Here is a 16752-nt window from a genome sequence, read left to right on the forward strand (position 1 = left end):
GGTTATCACTACCAGCTCAGCGGCGAGGAATTGGTCAGTGTCGGGACGGGGAGCGGTCACGGGAGCAGGATCGGTCAAGCGAGCAGGGGCGCTTTCCATACCTGCACCTGATGTGGTTCCACCAATGCCGGTCTGTTTCACTGATGAGGACACTGGAGTCGGCAGCTGCTCGGACCACGGTTCTTCCGATGCGACCCTCTGAGACAGCTCCGACCTCCATTGCTTCACATCTGCTGGCTCCGTGTCCGGGATAGGTTCGCTCGGCTCCTCCGCTTGCGGCTCCAAGAAGTTCGGATCCTCCAGCTGCGGTGGGTTCGGATCCGCTTCCGGACGGTGGGGATAGTCCGGGATCACTTCGTCGTCGTTCAGGTACTCGCTGGTCACCCTCGCTGTATAGCGGTCGGCAGCTGCACACACACCTGGTTCCGCCATTTTCTCGGGGTGGAGCTCCCTCTCCCAGTAGCGTAGCTACTGGGGGGGCAGAGGGGGCCATCGCCCCGGGCCCTGTCATATGAAGGGGCCCACCGGGAGCCAGGGCCACTTCTGTGAGGAGGCAGAACACCACATAGGAGCAGAGCAGTATAATGTCTGCTCCCGTCTGACGGAGACTCTGCAGCAGGCTGCTAGCACAGTGGCGGCTGCAGTCTCCCCCCTGCAGTGAATGGTTTCGCCCCTCTGACCTGATCATGAAGCTTTTCCTGGCTGCAGTTTTCTTCACTCTGTGCACGCTGGGATTGGCTCAGGCACGCTGGGTCCTAGTGCCCACATCCTGCATTTCACCTAGACACTTCCTGGTCCTGCCTGCAAACTTTATCAGTAAGTGCTGGGGATGGGACTTATTAGGTTTATTAAATTCAGGTATGTCACTGTGAGACCGTGGGGTATTGTGGGGGCTGAAAGTGAGTGAGGGGGGACGGGGGACTGGGGGGTGAATGTGAGACCATGGGGGTATTGTGGGGGAGGGGGGACAGGGTACTGGGGGGTGAATGTGAGACCATGGGGGGTTGTGAAGGCAGAAGGTGGGTGAGGTGGGACAGGGCACTGAGGGGTGGATGTGAGATGATGGGGGAATTGGGGCTGAAGTGGGGGAGGGGGGACAGGGCACTGGGGGCTGAATATTATAATGTTTTGTTCTGATATTATATGTACTCCATCACATGTAATATTTGCTGTCTGGGGAGGCTGGAGATGGGGGGTAGGGGGCTTTTGATACGTACCACCTGGGTCTTTATGAGTATTAGTATAAGGAGCCGCATACAGTAACCAAGAGCTGCATCACATTTACAGCACCACTCCAGCATTATTTTTTAATTTCAATGCTGGAGCGGTGCTGATAATCCCCGTCCCCTGCCTCTGTCTGATACTCACCTTCTGGTGTTTTCATCTGTTTTAGTCTCCGCTCGGCTCCGTCTCCTGCAGTTTGTGACCTGTCCGAGGCTCCACTGTTTATGGAGCAGCGCAGAGGTCACTAATCAGTGTGAGTCTGTGGGAGCCTCGTTCTGGCCTCTTTCTCACTCTCAGGCTATGTGCACACGGTGCGGATTGGCCGCTGCGGATTTGCAGCAGTTTTCCGTCTGGTTTACAGTGCCTTGTAAACCTATGGAAAACCAAATCCGCAGTGCACGTGGTGCGGAAAATACCGCCCGGAAACGCTGCTTTGTATTTTCTGCAGCATGTCAATTTTATTTGCGGATTCCGCAGCGTTTTACACCTGCTCCTGTATAGGATTCCGCAGGTGAAATCTGCACAAAAAACACAGGAAATCCGCAGTAATTCCGCACACGAATCCGCAACAAGTGCACATAGCCTCATAGTCTTACATTGAGCGCTTGTGACATAGCTTCTAACTTCTGGCCTGTCAGAAGCTGCGCTCACAAGTTTGAGCAGAGGCACTGCAGCAGTGCCACAAAATAGTGAATATGCCGGAGGATGAGTAAATGACCGGGGCATCCAAATCATGACAGGGAGCTGTGAGTCCACCATACTGTGTATAAGGCAGCTGCGGGCCCATCATACTGTGTATAAGGCAGCTGCGGGCCCATCATACTGTGTATAAGGGAGCTGCGGGCCCATCATACTGTGTATAAGGCAGCTGCGGGCCCATCATACTGTGTATAAGGGAGCTGCGGGCCCATCATACTGTGTATAAGGGAGCTGCGGGTCCATCATACTGTGTATAAGGGAGCTGCGGGTCCATCATACTGTGTATAAGGAAGCTGCGGGCTCATCATACTGTATATAAGGGAGCTGCGGGCCCATCATACTGTGTATAAGGAAGCTGCGGGTCCATCATACTGAATATAAGGGAGCTGCGGGTCCATCATACTGTGTATACGGGAGCTGCGGGCCCATCATACTATGTATACGGGAGCTGCAGGCCCATCATACTATGTATACGGGAGCTGCGGGTCCATCATACTGTGTATACGGGAGCTGCGGGCCCATCATACTATGTATACGGGAGCTGCGGGTCCATCATACTATGTATATGGGAGCTGCGGGCTCATCACACTGTGTATAAGGGAGCTGCGTGTCCATCATACTGTGTATAAGGGAGCTGCGGGTCCATCATACTGTGTATAAGGAAGCTGTGCACACATCATACTGTGTATAAGGGAGCTGCGGGCCAATCATACTGTGTATAAGGGAGCTGTGCACACATCATACTGTTTATAAGGGAGCTGCAGGCCCATCATACTATGTATAAGGGAGCTGCGGGTCCATCATACTATGTATAAGGGAGCTGCGGGTCCATCATACCGTGTATACGGGAGCTGCGGGTCCATCATACTGTGTATAAGGGAGCTGTGCACACATCATACTGTGTATAAGGGAGCTGTGCACACATCATACTGTGTATAAGGGAGCTGTGCACACATCATACTGTGTATACGGGATCTGTGGGCCAATCATACTGTGTGTAAGGGAGCTGCGGGCCCATCATACTATGTATATGGGAGCTGCGGGCTCATCACACTGTGTATAAGGGAGCTGCGGGTCCATCATACTGTGTATAAGGGAGCTGCGGGTCCATCATACTGTGTATAAGGAAGCTGTGCACACATCATACTGTGTATAAGGGAGCTGCGGGCCCATCATACTGTGTATAAGGGAGCTGCAAGCCCATCATACTGTGTATAAGGGCGCTGCGGGCCCATCATACTATGCATAAGGGAGCTGTGGGCCCATCATACTGTGTATACGGGAGCTGCTGGTCCATCATACTGTGTATAAGGGAGCTGCGGGCCCATCATACTGTGTATAAGGGAGCTGCGGGCTCATCATACTGTGTATAAGGGAGCTGCGGGACCATCATACTGTGTATAAGGGAGCTGCGGGACCATCATACTGTGTATAAGGGAGCTGCGGGACCATCATACTGTGTATAAGGGAGCTGCAGGCCAATCATACTGTGTATAAGGGAGCTGTGGGTCCATCATACTGTGTATAAGGGAGCTGTGGGCCCATCATACTGTGTATACGGGAGCTGCGGGTCCATCATACTGTGTATAAGGGAGCTGCGGGCCCATCATACTGTGTATACGGGAGCTGCGGGTCCATCATACTGTGTATAAGGGAGCTGCGGGCCCATCATACTGTGTATAAGGGAGCTGTGAAGGCATATTGTGCATATGGGAGCTGTTGGCCCATTACACTGTATAAGGGAGCTGTGCACACATCATACTGTTTATAAGGGAGCTGTAGGCCCATCATACTATGTATAAGGGAGCTGCGGGTCCATCATACTATGTATAAGGGAGCTGCGGGTCCATCATACCGTGTATACGGGAGCTGCGGGTCCATCATACTGTGTATAAGGAAGCTGTGCACACATCATACTGTGTATAAGGGAGCTGTGCACACATCATACTGTGTATAAGGGAGCTGTGCACACATCATACTGTGTATACGGGATCTGTGGGCCAATCATACTGTGTATAAGGGAGCTGCGGGCCCATCATACTGTGTATAAGGGAGCTGCGGGCCCATCATACTGTGTATAAGGGAGCTGCAAGCCCATCATACTGTGTATAAGGGCGCTGCGGGCCCATCATACTATGTATAAGGGAGCTGTGGGCCCATCATACTGTGTATACAGGAGCTGCGGGTCCATCATACTGTGTATAAGGGAGCTGCGGGCCCATCATACTGTGTATAAGGGAGCTGCGGGCTCATCATACTGTGTATAAGGGAGCTGTGGGCCCATCATACTGTGTATAAGGGAGCTGCGGGACCATCATACTGTGTATAAGGGAGCTGCAGGCCAATCATACTGTGTATAAGGGAGCTGCGGGCCCATCATACTGTGTATAAGGGAGCTGCGGGACCATCATACTGTGTATAAGGGAGCTGCAGGCCAATCATACTGTGTATAAGGGAGCTGTGGGTCCATCATACTGTGTATAAGGGAGCTGTGGGTCCATCATACTGTGTATAAGGGAGCTGTGGGCCCATCATACTGTGTATATGGAAGCTGCGGGTCCATCATACTGTGTATAAGGGAGCTGCGGGCCCATCATACTGTGTATAAGGGAGCTGCAGGCCAATCATACTGTGTATAAGGGAGCTGTGGGTCCATCATACTGTGTATAAGGGAGCTGTGAAGGCATATTGTGCACATGGGGGCTGTTGGCCCATTACACTGTATATAGGGGAGCTCTGGGAGGCATTATACTTTCTATAGTGGAGTTCTGTCAGCATTATACTGTGTATAGGGGCGCATTGGGCTCATACTGTGTAGAGGGGAGCAGTGGGAACATCATACTGTGTAAAGGGAGCTGTAGGCCCATCATACTATGTATAAGGGAGCTGCGGGTCCATCATACTATGTATAAGGGAGCTGCGGGTCCATCATACCGTGTATACGGGAGCTGCGGGTCCATCATACTGTGTATAAGGAAGCTGTGCACACATCATACTGTGTATAAGGGAGCTGTGCACACATCATACTGTGTATAAGGGAGCTGTGCACACATCATACTGTGTATACGGGATCTGTGGGCCAATCATACTGTGTATAAGGGAGCTGCGGGCCCATCATACTGTGTATAAGGGAGCTGCGGGCCCATCATACTGTGTATAAGGGAGCTGCAAGCCCATCATACTGTGTATAAGGGCGCTGCGGGCCCATCATACTATGTATAAGGGAGCTGTGGGCCCATCATACTGTGTATACGGGAGCTGCGGGTCCATCATACTGTGTATAAGGGAGCTGCGGGCCCATCATACTGTGTATAAGGGAGCTGCGGGCTCATCATACTGTGTATAAGGGAGCTGTGGGCCCATCATACTGTGTATAAGGGAGCTGCGGGACCATCATACTGTGTATAAGGGAGCTGCAGGCCAATCATACTGTGTATAAGGGAGCTGCGGGACCATCATACTGTGTATAAGGGAGCTGCGGGACCATCATACTGTGTATAAGGGAGCTGCAGGCCAATCATACTGTGTATAAGGGAGCTGTGGGTCCATCATACTGTGTATAAGGGAGCTGTGGGTCCATCATACTGTGTATAAGGGAGCTGTGGGCCCATCATACTGTGTATATGGAAGCTGCGGGTCCATCATACTGTGTATAAGGGAGCTGCGGGCCCATCATACTGTGTATAAGGGAGCTGCAGGCCAATCATACTGTGTATAAGGGAGCTGTGGGTCCATCATACTGTGTATAAGGGAGCTGTGAAGGCATATTGTGCACATGGGGGCTGTTGGCCCATTACACTGTATATAGGGGAGCTCTGGGAGGCATTATACTTTCTATAGTGGAGTTCTGTCAGCATTATACTGTGTATATGGGAGCATTGGGCTCATACTGTGTAGAGGGGAGCAGTGGGAACATCATACTGTGTAAAGGGGAGCAGTGACAACATCATACGATGTATAGGGGAGCTGTGGGGGCCTTATACTGTGTAAAGGGGAGCAGTGGGAACATCATACTGTGTAGAGGGGAGCAGTGAGAACATCATACGGTGTATCAGGGAGTTATAGAATCATCATACTGTGTATAGGGGAGCTGTGGGGGCCTTAGACTGTGTATAGGGAAGCTTTAAGCTCACCATACTGTGTATAATGGAGCAGTACATGAGGGAACTTAGGGACCATTATTAAATGTTAAGTGGGCACTTAAGCATCATTGTTATAGGGGCACTCAGAGTATTGTGACCATCAAAGTTGCATATGGTCACAATATGGCGGTAAAGTCAATGTTCGTTTTTGTATATAGATTTATTTTCAATAACAGAGCGGTCATATTCTGAGGTTCCCCTATATTCACAACTAGAGTGCGCAACCGTAGCTGTAATCAGGGTTAGCTGGTTAGGGGCCCACTCAGATGTTTCGCCCCCCCTAAGTTGAAACCCTAGCTACGCCTCTGCCCTCTCCCCTTGGTTCCCGCCGTGGCAAATCAGGGGCCGGTTCTCCTGTACTTCGGGGCACGTCGTGTTCTTGCAGCAGTAGTCGGAGGGGGCGGTCGTCACTTTTGGCGCCGCTCTGGTAGTCTCCTCCCATGGCACGCCCTTCTTCTTTCTCTGCGCTCCTCGTGGCACTGTAATGGTGGCGGTTTTGGCGGGAATTTTTGGCGGCAAATAGCAATACACAGTCTTTGCAATAAATCACGGTTCAAACACAATTCAGTCACAGTTCCAAGGCACACATGACCTGATTCTCAGGCTTAAGTAGATCCTGTTCGTGACGCCAAAATTGCAGCGGCCCCCAAACGCAGGGCAGCGGGGTACTCGGTACCGGGTCTCTCTGTCTCGGTTCTGGGGATGTCACGGTGGCCCGACCCGGTCCGTGGCCCTGCTAAGGGGCGCCCAATCAAAGGAGTAGGTAGAAGTCTGTCAAGTGGTTGTGACGCCACCTGTGGTATTCGGTCAGGATGACCGACGCTGCTAGGGGTCCGCTGGGGTGATGGAATGGCAGCTAGATGGTATACCTTCCCACAGGTGAAGTATGTCCCCAGGGCTTCCCACGAGGTGTAGATGGTGATGGTGTAGATCGCAGTAAATGATGAGGACACAGGGTTGCAGTCTCTTTACCTTTTACTGTAGACTTCGGCATCCACATTCCAGAGCACTGCTAACAGGGCAAGCTGAGACCGGCCAGTCCGAAGGCACATCCAGAGTTCCCTTTACAGGTGGAAATCTGTGCCTACCTTCTAGCGCCTGTGTGTTGTAGTACCTCCCTGCTGAGCACCACGGGATAGTCATCACAACTCTTGTATCTGTTTCTGATGTTCTCTCTCTGTCCCCCAGTTGGTATGGCTAGGACGCACCCGTATGACGGGGTAGGCCTGGAGTTATTTTATAGGGACCCTAGAGATACCCCTCTCCCACAATTGCCTCCGTTGTCTGCTTAGGTGAAAAGGTGAGACAGCCAACCTAGAGTTAACTGCCCTGCCGTAGTTCAAAGTAATGCGTAGAGCCTGTTACTTCCTCAGCGTTCCGGCCGCCGGCTACGCGCCTCAGAAGGATGTTGCCACGATCTTAGGGCACAACTCCTCCCGGTATTATCTCCTAGTGCTGTGATCTCGTTTCTCACTTCTCCACAATATACTCTGCTTCGTGTCCTTTCTTAGGAGGCCGCCGCAATGAAGTGCAGGCGCGGCTCAGTAACGATCTGTCACTTGCTAGGCCACTGTCAGGATCCCACCCCTGACAGGGAGCCCCCTGAGTCTTCCCAAGCAACGCTCTCCTCTCACTAGATGCTACCTGGGCAAAACCCAGTCAGCTTCTCCCTAACTTCCTATCCAACCCCCAGTTTTACCAGAATGTGAGGAGTGGCCTAGTAAATAGAACCTTTTGCTCCCCCTGGTGGCCGGAGTGTGAAGTGTAATGTGTGACTGTGATACCTGGTCAGGTGAACTCTTTTAGTACAATCAGATGTACCATCACTCCCCTTAGTGGCAGAATGACAATACTGCACGACCAGGACTCTGGGGCGCTGCACTTACACCAGGACGTTGTGAATTCAATGTGGCCGTTTACTTTTTACTTGATTCTGGTATGGGCTCACCTAGTGCGAAGGATTCTCTAAGGTGAAGGCCTGATGCAGGACAGATCGGAACCCACGACGTAGTCTAGAATAGCAGAGCTGGATATGCTGGGCGGCACCTGGAGCACTGTGGGATAGTAGAGCTGGATCTGCTTGTCGGCACCTGGAGCACTGTGGGATAGTAGAGATGGATATGCTGGGCGGCACCTGGAGCATTGTGGGATAGCAGAGCTGGATATGCTGGGTGGTACCTGGAGCACTGTGGGATAGTAGAGCTGGATATGCTGGGTGGTACCTGGAGCACTGTGGGATAGTAGAGCTGGATACGCTGGGTGGCACCTGGAGCTCTGTGGGATAGTAGAGCTGGATACGCTGGGCGGCACCTGGAGCACTGTGGGATAGCAGAGCTGGATATGCTGGGTGGTACCTGGAGCACTGTGGGATAGTAGAGCTCGATACGCTGGGCGGCACCTGGAACACTGTGGGATAGTGGAGATGGATACTCTGGGCGGCACCTGGAACACTGTGGCATAGTAGAGATGGATACACTGGGTGGCATCTGGAGCACTGTGGGATAGTAGAGCTGGATACGCTGGGCGGGACCTGGAGCACTGTGGAATAGTAGAGATGGATACGCTGGGCGGCACCTGGAGCACTGTGGAATAGTAGAGCTGGATACGCTGGGCGGCACCTGGAACACTGTGGAATAGTAGAGATGGATACACTGGGTGGCATCTGGAGCACTGTGGGATAGTAGAGCTGGATACGCTGGGCGACACCTGGAACACTGTGGGATAGTAGAGATGGATCTGCTGGGCGGCACCTGGAGCACTGTGGAATAGTAGAGATGGATATGCTGGGCAGCACCTGGAGCACTGTGGGATAGTAGAGCTGGATCTGCTTGTCGGCACCTGGAGCACTGTGGAATAGTAGAGATGGATACACCGGGCGGCACCTGGAGCACTGTGGGATAGTAGAGATGGATATGCTGGGCGGCACCTGGAGCACTGTGGGATAGTAGAGCTGGATACGCTGGGCGGCACCTGGAACACTGTGGGATAGTAGAGCTGGATATGCTGGGCGGCACTTGGAGCACTGTGGGATAGCAGAGCTGGATACGCTGGGCGGCACCTGGAGCACTGTGAGATAGTAGAGATGGATACGCTGGGCTGCACCTGTAGCACTGTGGGATAGTAGAGCTGGATATGCTGGGCGGCACCTGGAGCACTGTGGTATAGTAGAGCTGGATCTGCTGGGTGGCATCAGGAGCACTGTGGAATAGTAGAGATGGATACGCTGGGCGGCACCTGGAACACTGTGTAATAGTAGAGATGGATACACTGGGTGGCATCCGGAGCACTGTGGGATAGTAGAGCTGGATACGCTGGGCGGCACCTGGAACACTGTGGGATAGTGGAGATGGATACGCTGGGCGGCACCGGGAACACTGTGGAATAGTAGAGATGGATACACTGGGTGGCATCTGGAGCACTGTGGGATAGTAGAGCTGGATATGCTAGGCGGCACCTGGAGCACTGTGGAATAGTAGAGCTGGATACGCTGGGCGGCATCTGGAGCACTGTGGAATAGTAGAGATGGATACGCTGGGCGGCACCTGGAACACTGTGGAATAGTAGAGCTGGATACGTTGGGCGGCACCTGGAACACTGTGGAATAGTAGAGATGGATACACTGGGTGGCATCTGGAGCACTGTGGGATAGTAGAGCTGGATACGCTGGGCGACACCTGGAACACTGTGGGATAGTAGAGATGGATCTGCTGGGCGGCACCTGGAGCACTGTGGAATAGTAGAGATGGATACACCGGACGGCACCTGCAGCACTGTGGGATAGTAGAGATGGATATGGTGGGCGGCACCTGGAGCACTGTGGAATAGTAGAGATGGATATGCTGGGTGGCACCTTGAGCACTGTGGGATAGTAGAACTGGATACGCTGGGCGGCACCTGGAACACTGTGGGATAGTAGAGCTGGATACGCTGGGTGGCATCAGGAGCACTGTGGAATAGTAGAGATGGATACGCTGGGCGGCATCTGGAGCACTGTGGAATAGTAGAGATGGATACGCTGGGCAGCATCTGGAGCACTGTGGAATAGTAGAGATGGATAAGTGCAGCGCCCCAGAGTCTGGTCGTTGCAGTAACGTCGCTCTTCCACCAGGGGGAGTGATGGTAAGTCTGATTGCACTAAAAGAGTTCACCTTGCCAGGTATCACAGTCACACACTACACTTCACACTAAGGCCACCAGGGGGAGCGGTTCTATCTATTAGGCCACTCCTCACACTCTGGTAAAACTGGGGGTTGGATAGGAAGTTAGGGAGAAAGCAGCCCGGGAGAGTTCGGGAGAGGACCTGTCAGGGGTGGAATCCTGACAGCGGCCTAGCACAGACAGATCGTTACGGAGCCGTGCCTGTAACTTATAGCGGCAGACTCCTAAGAAAGGACACGAAGCAAAGTATATTGTGGAGAAGTGAGAAACGGGATCACAGCACAAGGAGACAGAACCAGAAGGAGTCGTGCCCTGAGATCGGCAATATCCTTCTGAGGTGCGTAGCCGGCGTCCGGAACGCCGAGGTAGTAATAGACTCTACTCATTACTTTGAACTACGGCAGGGCAGTTAACTTTAGGTTGGCTGTCTCACCTTTACACCTAACGAAGACAACGGAGGCAATTGTGGGAGAGGGGCATCTCTAGGGTCCCTATAAAATAACTCCAGGCCTACCCCGTCATACGGGTGCGTCCTATCCAGGGGTGGGATTCAGCCGGTACGACCCGGTACGGGGCAGCCGTTTACTAAAATTTCTATCTGCCAGCGTTCCGGTAATTGAAAATGGTTGCCACGCCCCCGGGGCCATAGCAACTGACAGCAGGCATGTGACGGGCTGCCGCTCCGGGGTCGCATGGCTACAGCAGGCAGCGCACGGCTCTGTCCCCTCCCGCTGCCAACTGTTCCAACCAATGCGCCAGAGCCCGCGCCGGGTGATGACGTAACAGACGTCAGTGCTTGGACCCACAACAGCTGCGCAGCGGAGCCTGCAAGGGCCGGGGTCCGGACCCTGCCGAGGATGCAGCCGCTGACTGTACGAGCGGCGAGGCCTTGATCTACCGCAAGGAACGGGGGCTTCACACCTTTCGGGCCGCAGCTGTCACCGGGCGGAGAAGACCCTGAGCGGAGCGTCCCCTGGTAATGATGGTGATGGCAGCAGATCTGTCACTAGTTACCTCTCCTGTCCTGCAGCTGTGCTGTGCCGATCACTGTCCGCATCATGTAAAGGTGCCGTTACACTAAGCAACTTACCAGCGATCGCGACCAGCGACGTGATCGCTGGTAAGTTGCTGTGTGGTCGCTGGGGAGCTGTCACACAGACAGCTCTCTCCAGCGACCAAGCGACTTCGGCATCGCTGAAACTGTCTTCAGCGATGCCGAAGTCCCCATGTAAAAAAAAAAAAAACACTACATACGCACCTTCTGTCGTCCTTCATGTCCCTCGGCGCTTGCCGCACTGACTGTGTCTCAGCGCTGGCCATAACAGCGGTGCCCAGCGGTGAACCGCTGTTACTGCAGGTTCACCGCTGGGCTCTGCTTTACGGCCGGACGGCGCTGAGACAGTCAGTACGGCAAGCTCCAGGGGACGTGACGGACAACAGACGGTGAGTATGTAGTGTTTTTTTTTTACTTTTACCATGGTATCCATGGTAAATATCGGGTTACTAAGCGCGGCCCTGCGCTTAGTAACCCGATGTTTACCATGGATACCAGTGAAGACATCGCTGGATCGGCGTCACACACGGCGATCCAGCGATGTCAGCGGGAGAGTTGCGACGAAAGAAAGTTCGTCCACTCTCCCTGCAACCAGCGATATCCCAGCAGGATCCAGATTGCTGCTGCGTGCCAAACATAGCGATATCGCTATGCAGGACGCTGCAACGTCACGGATCGCTGGCGATATCGCCTAGTGTGACGGTACCTTAAGATGGCTGCCTGTGCTCCTCTCCACACTGTGTGCAGGATCTGGCCTTCATGCTCTACTGTTCTCTGGTAGCAGCAATTCCATTCTAGGGAGAAACTGATGGTAGTTTTCTTCATTGGGGTTAGTGACAGGAAGTGGAGAAATGTCAGTGCCCCCAGTTACAGACCTCCGTATGTGCAGGTGTCTAGCGGACCTGTATATTGATGTTGTGTAGATAGACTGACGAGTGTACGTATCTGGTTATACCGGTGGTTGCAGTTGTTGTTCTCCGCCGTATGGATGATGCTTTTGCCTCGCTGCAGGCTAATGATGGTTGTGCTTGGTGATACGGTGTATACAATGCATCCATGATAATCATCTGTCGTTCGGGTAATATGTGATGTGCAGCTACACTGCCCGCACTCCGCAAGCTGCAATGCACGGGGGCGTCTGCCATCTTCCTATAATAAGGCTCTGATCACATGGTGCGCCGACATTCCCGGTGTCTGTTCTGTCTTAGGGACCAATAAATGGAATACGTGATCTGCTGCATCCTTCGTGCTCATTGTTGACAGAGTGGCCCCAGTGATCATGATTGGGTCTGGTTTTTTTAGAACAGAAAAAAGTCCTTAAGAAACCAAATCCAAACAAACCCCATAACTATCAATGAGGCCTCTCTCGTCTCCACTGGCATACCTGATACAGCGGATCACTTATTCTGTTTGTTCCTTAAACAGAACAGTCAGATGGAGTGTCCAAACATCAATGTGAACAGAACTTTAAAGGGTTAAACTCAACAATCCAAGTTATTAGCCAGTCCTCAGGAGAACAGCATTCAGCTTTCTGCATCAGTCCCATAGCCAATGTGTGGAGGGGTGGCATGCATGGGTCGCCACCACGCCATTCTGTCGGGGCATGTCACAGCCACCTTCTCAGGTTCAGTGAGAGTCCCAGGGGCCGGACCCCCCCCCGGTCAGCAAGTTATCACCTATTCTGTGGGTGTAATAGATGTATGGAAATTATTAGCAGCTTTTACATTGTGGCATGCCCATCCTAACAGCATGAATTCCTACTCTATCCATGGTCGTGTTCACTGCAGGTTGTATTTCACTTTTGTAACGTCCCTTTGCTTAGGTTGGAATTGAGAAGAAATCCATAACTTATTGCAGATTTTTACATCATGTTCAATAAGTCCTAAAATCTATGCAAATTATTTCCTCCAATAAAATTGAGATTTCAAACAGACATTAAAGGGATTTTCCACTTCCTTAATTTACCTCTCATACTATGGCCAGGTTTTTGCCAATCACCCTGAGAGGTTTTTTTTTACTCTCCAGACTCCCAGAGTCTGGAGAATCGTGCCACTGGGCGTGGCTTATTAGTATGGGCGGGGTTATTGAAAATGGGCGTGGCCAAAATTCCGGCCGCCGCGACTTAGAGGACCTGTTGTTAAAAATTTGAATCCCACCCCTGGTCCTATCCATATCATCTGGGGGACGGAGAGAAAGAACAGAAACATACACGACAGTTGTGAGGACTATCCCGTGATGCTCAGCAGGGAGGTACTACAACACACAGGCGCTAGAAGGTAGGCACTGATTTCCACCTGCAAAGGAAACTCTGGATGTGCCTTCGGAACGGCCGGTCTCAGCCAGCCCTGTTAGCAGTACTCTGGATTGCGGATCCCGAAGCCTTCAGTAAAGAGGTAAAGAGACTGCAACCCTGTGTCCTCGTTATTCATCGCGACCTGCACCACGCACCCTCATCACACCTTTCATTGGACGTCCCTTAGCAGGGTCACGGACCGAGTCTAGCCACCGTGACAACCCCAGGACCGAGACTGAGAGGCCCGGTACTGAGCACCCCGCGGCCCTGCGTCTGGGGGCGCTCCACAGGCACCCGGACCCTTGGCCCCGTCCAATCCGGCAGAGAACAACGGTTCTGCAGGGCAACTGAAAGATTGGTGTCGGGAATTGCACGTGGGCACTGACTCTACCCCACCTCACCAGAAACAGGGGGCCTACAGGGTGGTTCATGAGTATGAGCGAGTATTCAGCAAGCACCCCCTAGATTTTGGGCAGGTAAAAGGGATTCAACATCATATCCCCACGGGAGATCATCCACCCATAAAAGAGAGATACCATCCTGTACCCCCAGCTCATTATCAGTGCGCCAAAGACATGTTGCGAGAGATGAAGGAGGCTGGGGTAGTGAGAGACAGTTGTAGCCCCTGGGCAGCTCCGTTAGTCCTCGTTAGGAAGAAAGATGGCACAATGAGGATGTGTGTTGATTATAGGCAGCTAAATCGTATCACACATAAGGATGCATACCCACTGCCCAGGATAGAGGAGTCCTTGGCTGCTTTAAAATCTGCTAACTACTTCTCTACCTTGGATCTCACTAGTGGGTACTGGCAGGTTCCCGTGGCAGAGGCGGACAAGGAAAAGACGGCCTTCACGACGCCGATGGGTCTCTGTGAGTTCAACTACATGCCCTTTGGGCTGTGCAACGCCCCGGGAACGCTCTAGAGGATGATGGAGTGCTGTTTGGGACACAAGAACTTTGAAACCGTGCTGCTATATCTGGACGATGTCATTGTCTTCTCTAAGACCTATGAAGACCATCTGAAGCACCTGGCCGAGGTGTTTGAAGCCCTGTCCAACTTTGGCTTGAAGGTGAAACCGTCCAAATGCCATCTGCTAAAACCCAAAGTGCAGTACCTGGGCCATGTGGTGAGTGCTGAAGGAGTGGCCCCAGACCCCGACAAGGTTACTGTGATCAAGGACTGGCCGAAGCCCAGCAACCTCCATGAAGTCCGTCAGTTCCCCGGGTTGGTAGGCTACTACAGGAGGTTTATCAAGGACTTCACCAAGAAAGCCGCGCCATTGCAAGACCTGTTGGTGGGCCAGTCCAAGAAGACCAAGTGTCGGAATACCCCATTTGACTGGAATGATGGACTGGAGGGATCCTTCACTTGTTTAAAGTCGGCGCTAACGGGAGAAGAGGTTCTGGCCTACCCTGAATATGACCAACCGTTTGTGCTGTACACAGACGCCAGCAACGTGGGGTTGGGAGCCGTGTTGTCCCAGGTTCAGAAAGGCAAGGAGAGGGTAATTGCTTACGCCAGCAGGAAGCTTCGTCCCACTGAGAGGAACCCTGACAACTATAGTTCCTTTAAGTTGGAGTTCCCCGCCATCGTTTGGACAGTGACAGAGAGGTTCAAGCACTACCTGGCCTAAGTGAAATTCACCGTCTTCACGGATAATAATCCACTAACGCATTTGGCCACGGCAAAACTCGGTGCCTTGGAACAGCGGTGGATGGCTCGGCTGTCCAATTATGACTTCACGATCAAGTAACGGGCAGGGCAAAAGAATGCGAATGCCGATGCATTGTCCCAGATGCCCAACTTGCCAGAAATGGGGGAAGACCCGGAGGCACTTGAAGAGGTAGAGCTGCCCGCTTTCCATCGCCCCGAGGCCACCCAGTGCTCCCATCATGTAGAGAACAAGCACAAGAATAAACAGAACGCCACGATGAATCCCCTGCCCCACCACGGATGGGTAAGACCCAGAATGGTGACCCCGCGGTCCGTCGGGTGAAAGAGCTCCTGACGCAGGCAGCTTTGCATCCCGGCCCGGATGATCCACAAGAGACACAACAGCTGTGGAAGGGGAGAGGCAAACTGTTTATTCACGATGGCAAGCTGTGCTTGAGAAGAAAAGACCCACGCACTCACGAATTGGTATGGCAGATAGTGGTCCCAAGGCAAGATGTGCCAATGGTTCTGGGAGCGTACCACGATGGGGCAGGACACTTCAGATGGAGGAAGTTGAAGAGGCTACTCCGGGGGAGGTTCTACTGGATTGGCATGAAGAAAGTCATCGAGAAGTGGTGTCGAGAGTGTGGCCCATGGAGCCTACGTAGGAAGGATCATGACAGCCAACGAGCTCCCTTGCAGCCTATCATCACCAAACGGCCACTCGAACTGGTCGCGCTAGATCATGTGAAGCTAACACCTAGCCGGTCGGGCTATATCTACGCTCTTACCATCGTGGATCACTACTCTAGATTCCTGGTAGTCGTGCCTGTCAAAGACCTAACGGCTAGGACGGCCGCCAAAACCTTCCAGCAGTACTTCTGTAGACCACATGGGTACCCGGAGAAGTACTGACCGATCAGGGGCCAGCATTCTAAGCGGAGGTGTTCCAGGAGTTCTGCAATCTGTACGGGTGTACGAAGATCAGGACTACACTGTACCATCCACAAACCAACGGGATGTGTGAGAGGATGAACCAAGTGGTAATCGACTTACTGAAGACCCTGCCTATGGAGGAACGGAACTTGTGGCCAACAAAGTTGCCTGACTTGGTAGACATGTACAACCACATCCCAGTGAACTCCACCAACTGCACTCCAGCGTACCTGATGCGAGGAAGATCTAGCAAGTTACCTGTTGATCTGGACATGGGGGTCCTAACCCCCGAAGAGACCTCGCCAGATGCAGATTGGGATACAGAAAGGCAGCAAAGGTACTGCAAAATACAGGAATGCGTGGAAAGAAGTCTAGCCCAAGCCAGACAAAAACAAGAGAGGGACTACAACCAGCATGATCCTGCGATTCCCTTGTCACCCGGTGAACAAGTACTCAAACGGAAGAGGAGATTACACAAGCTTGACGACCAATGGGAAGCGGAACCGTATACCATCCTGCCATCCGATTTTGACAATACGAAGGTCTGTCTCATCAGCAAAGATGGAGGGGAAACCTCAACGGCAATATCCAG

The 16752-nt window shown here is 52.6% G+C and overlaps 1 protein-coding gene across 1 annotated transcript in view; it reads left to right on the forward strand.

The window, feature by feature from the left end:
- The first annotated feature begins 10944 nt into the window (after positions 1–10944).
- The window catches only part of LOC143806264 (connector enhancer of kinase suppressor of ras 2-like), a 585904-nt gene continuing 580096 nt past the window's right edge, over positions 10945–16752 (forward strand). The window contains exon 1 of the mRNA XM_077286470.1: positions 10945–11199. The gene's annotated coding sequence lies outside the window, so the exon portion shown is untranslated. The remainder of the gene's footprint in view (positions 11200–16752) is intronic.

The sequence above is a fragment of the Ranitomeya variabilis genome, chromosome 2 (genome assembly GCF_051348905.1).
Source record: "Ranitomeya variabilis isolate aRanVar5 chromosome 2, aRanVar5.hap1, whole genome shotgun sequence".
In the NCBI taxonomy this organism is placed as follows: domain Eukaryota; kingdom Metazoa; phylum Chordata; class Amphibia; order Anura; family Dendrobatidae; genus Ranitomeya; species Ranitomeya variabilis.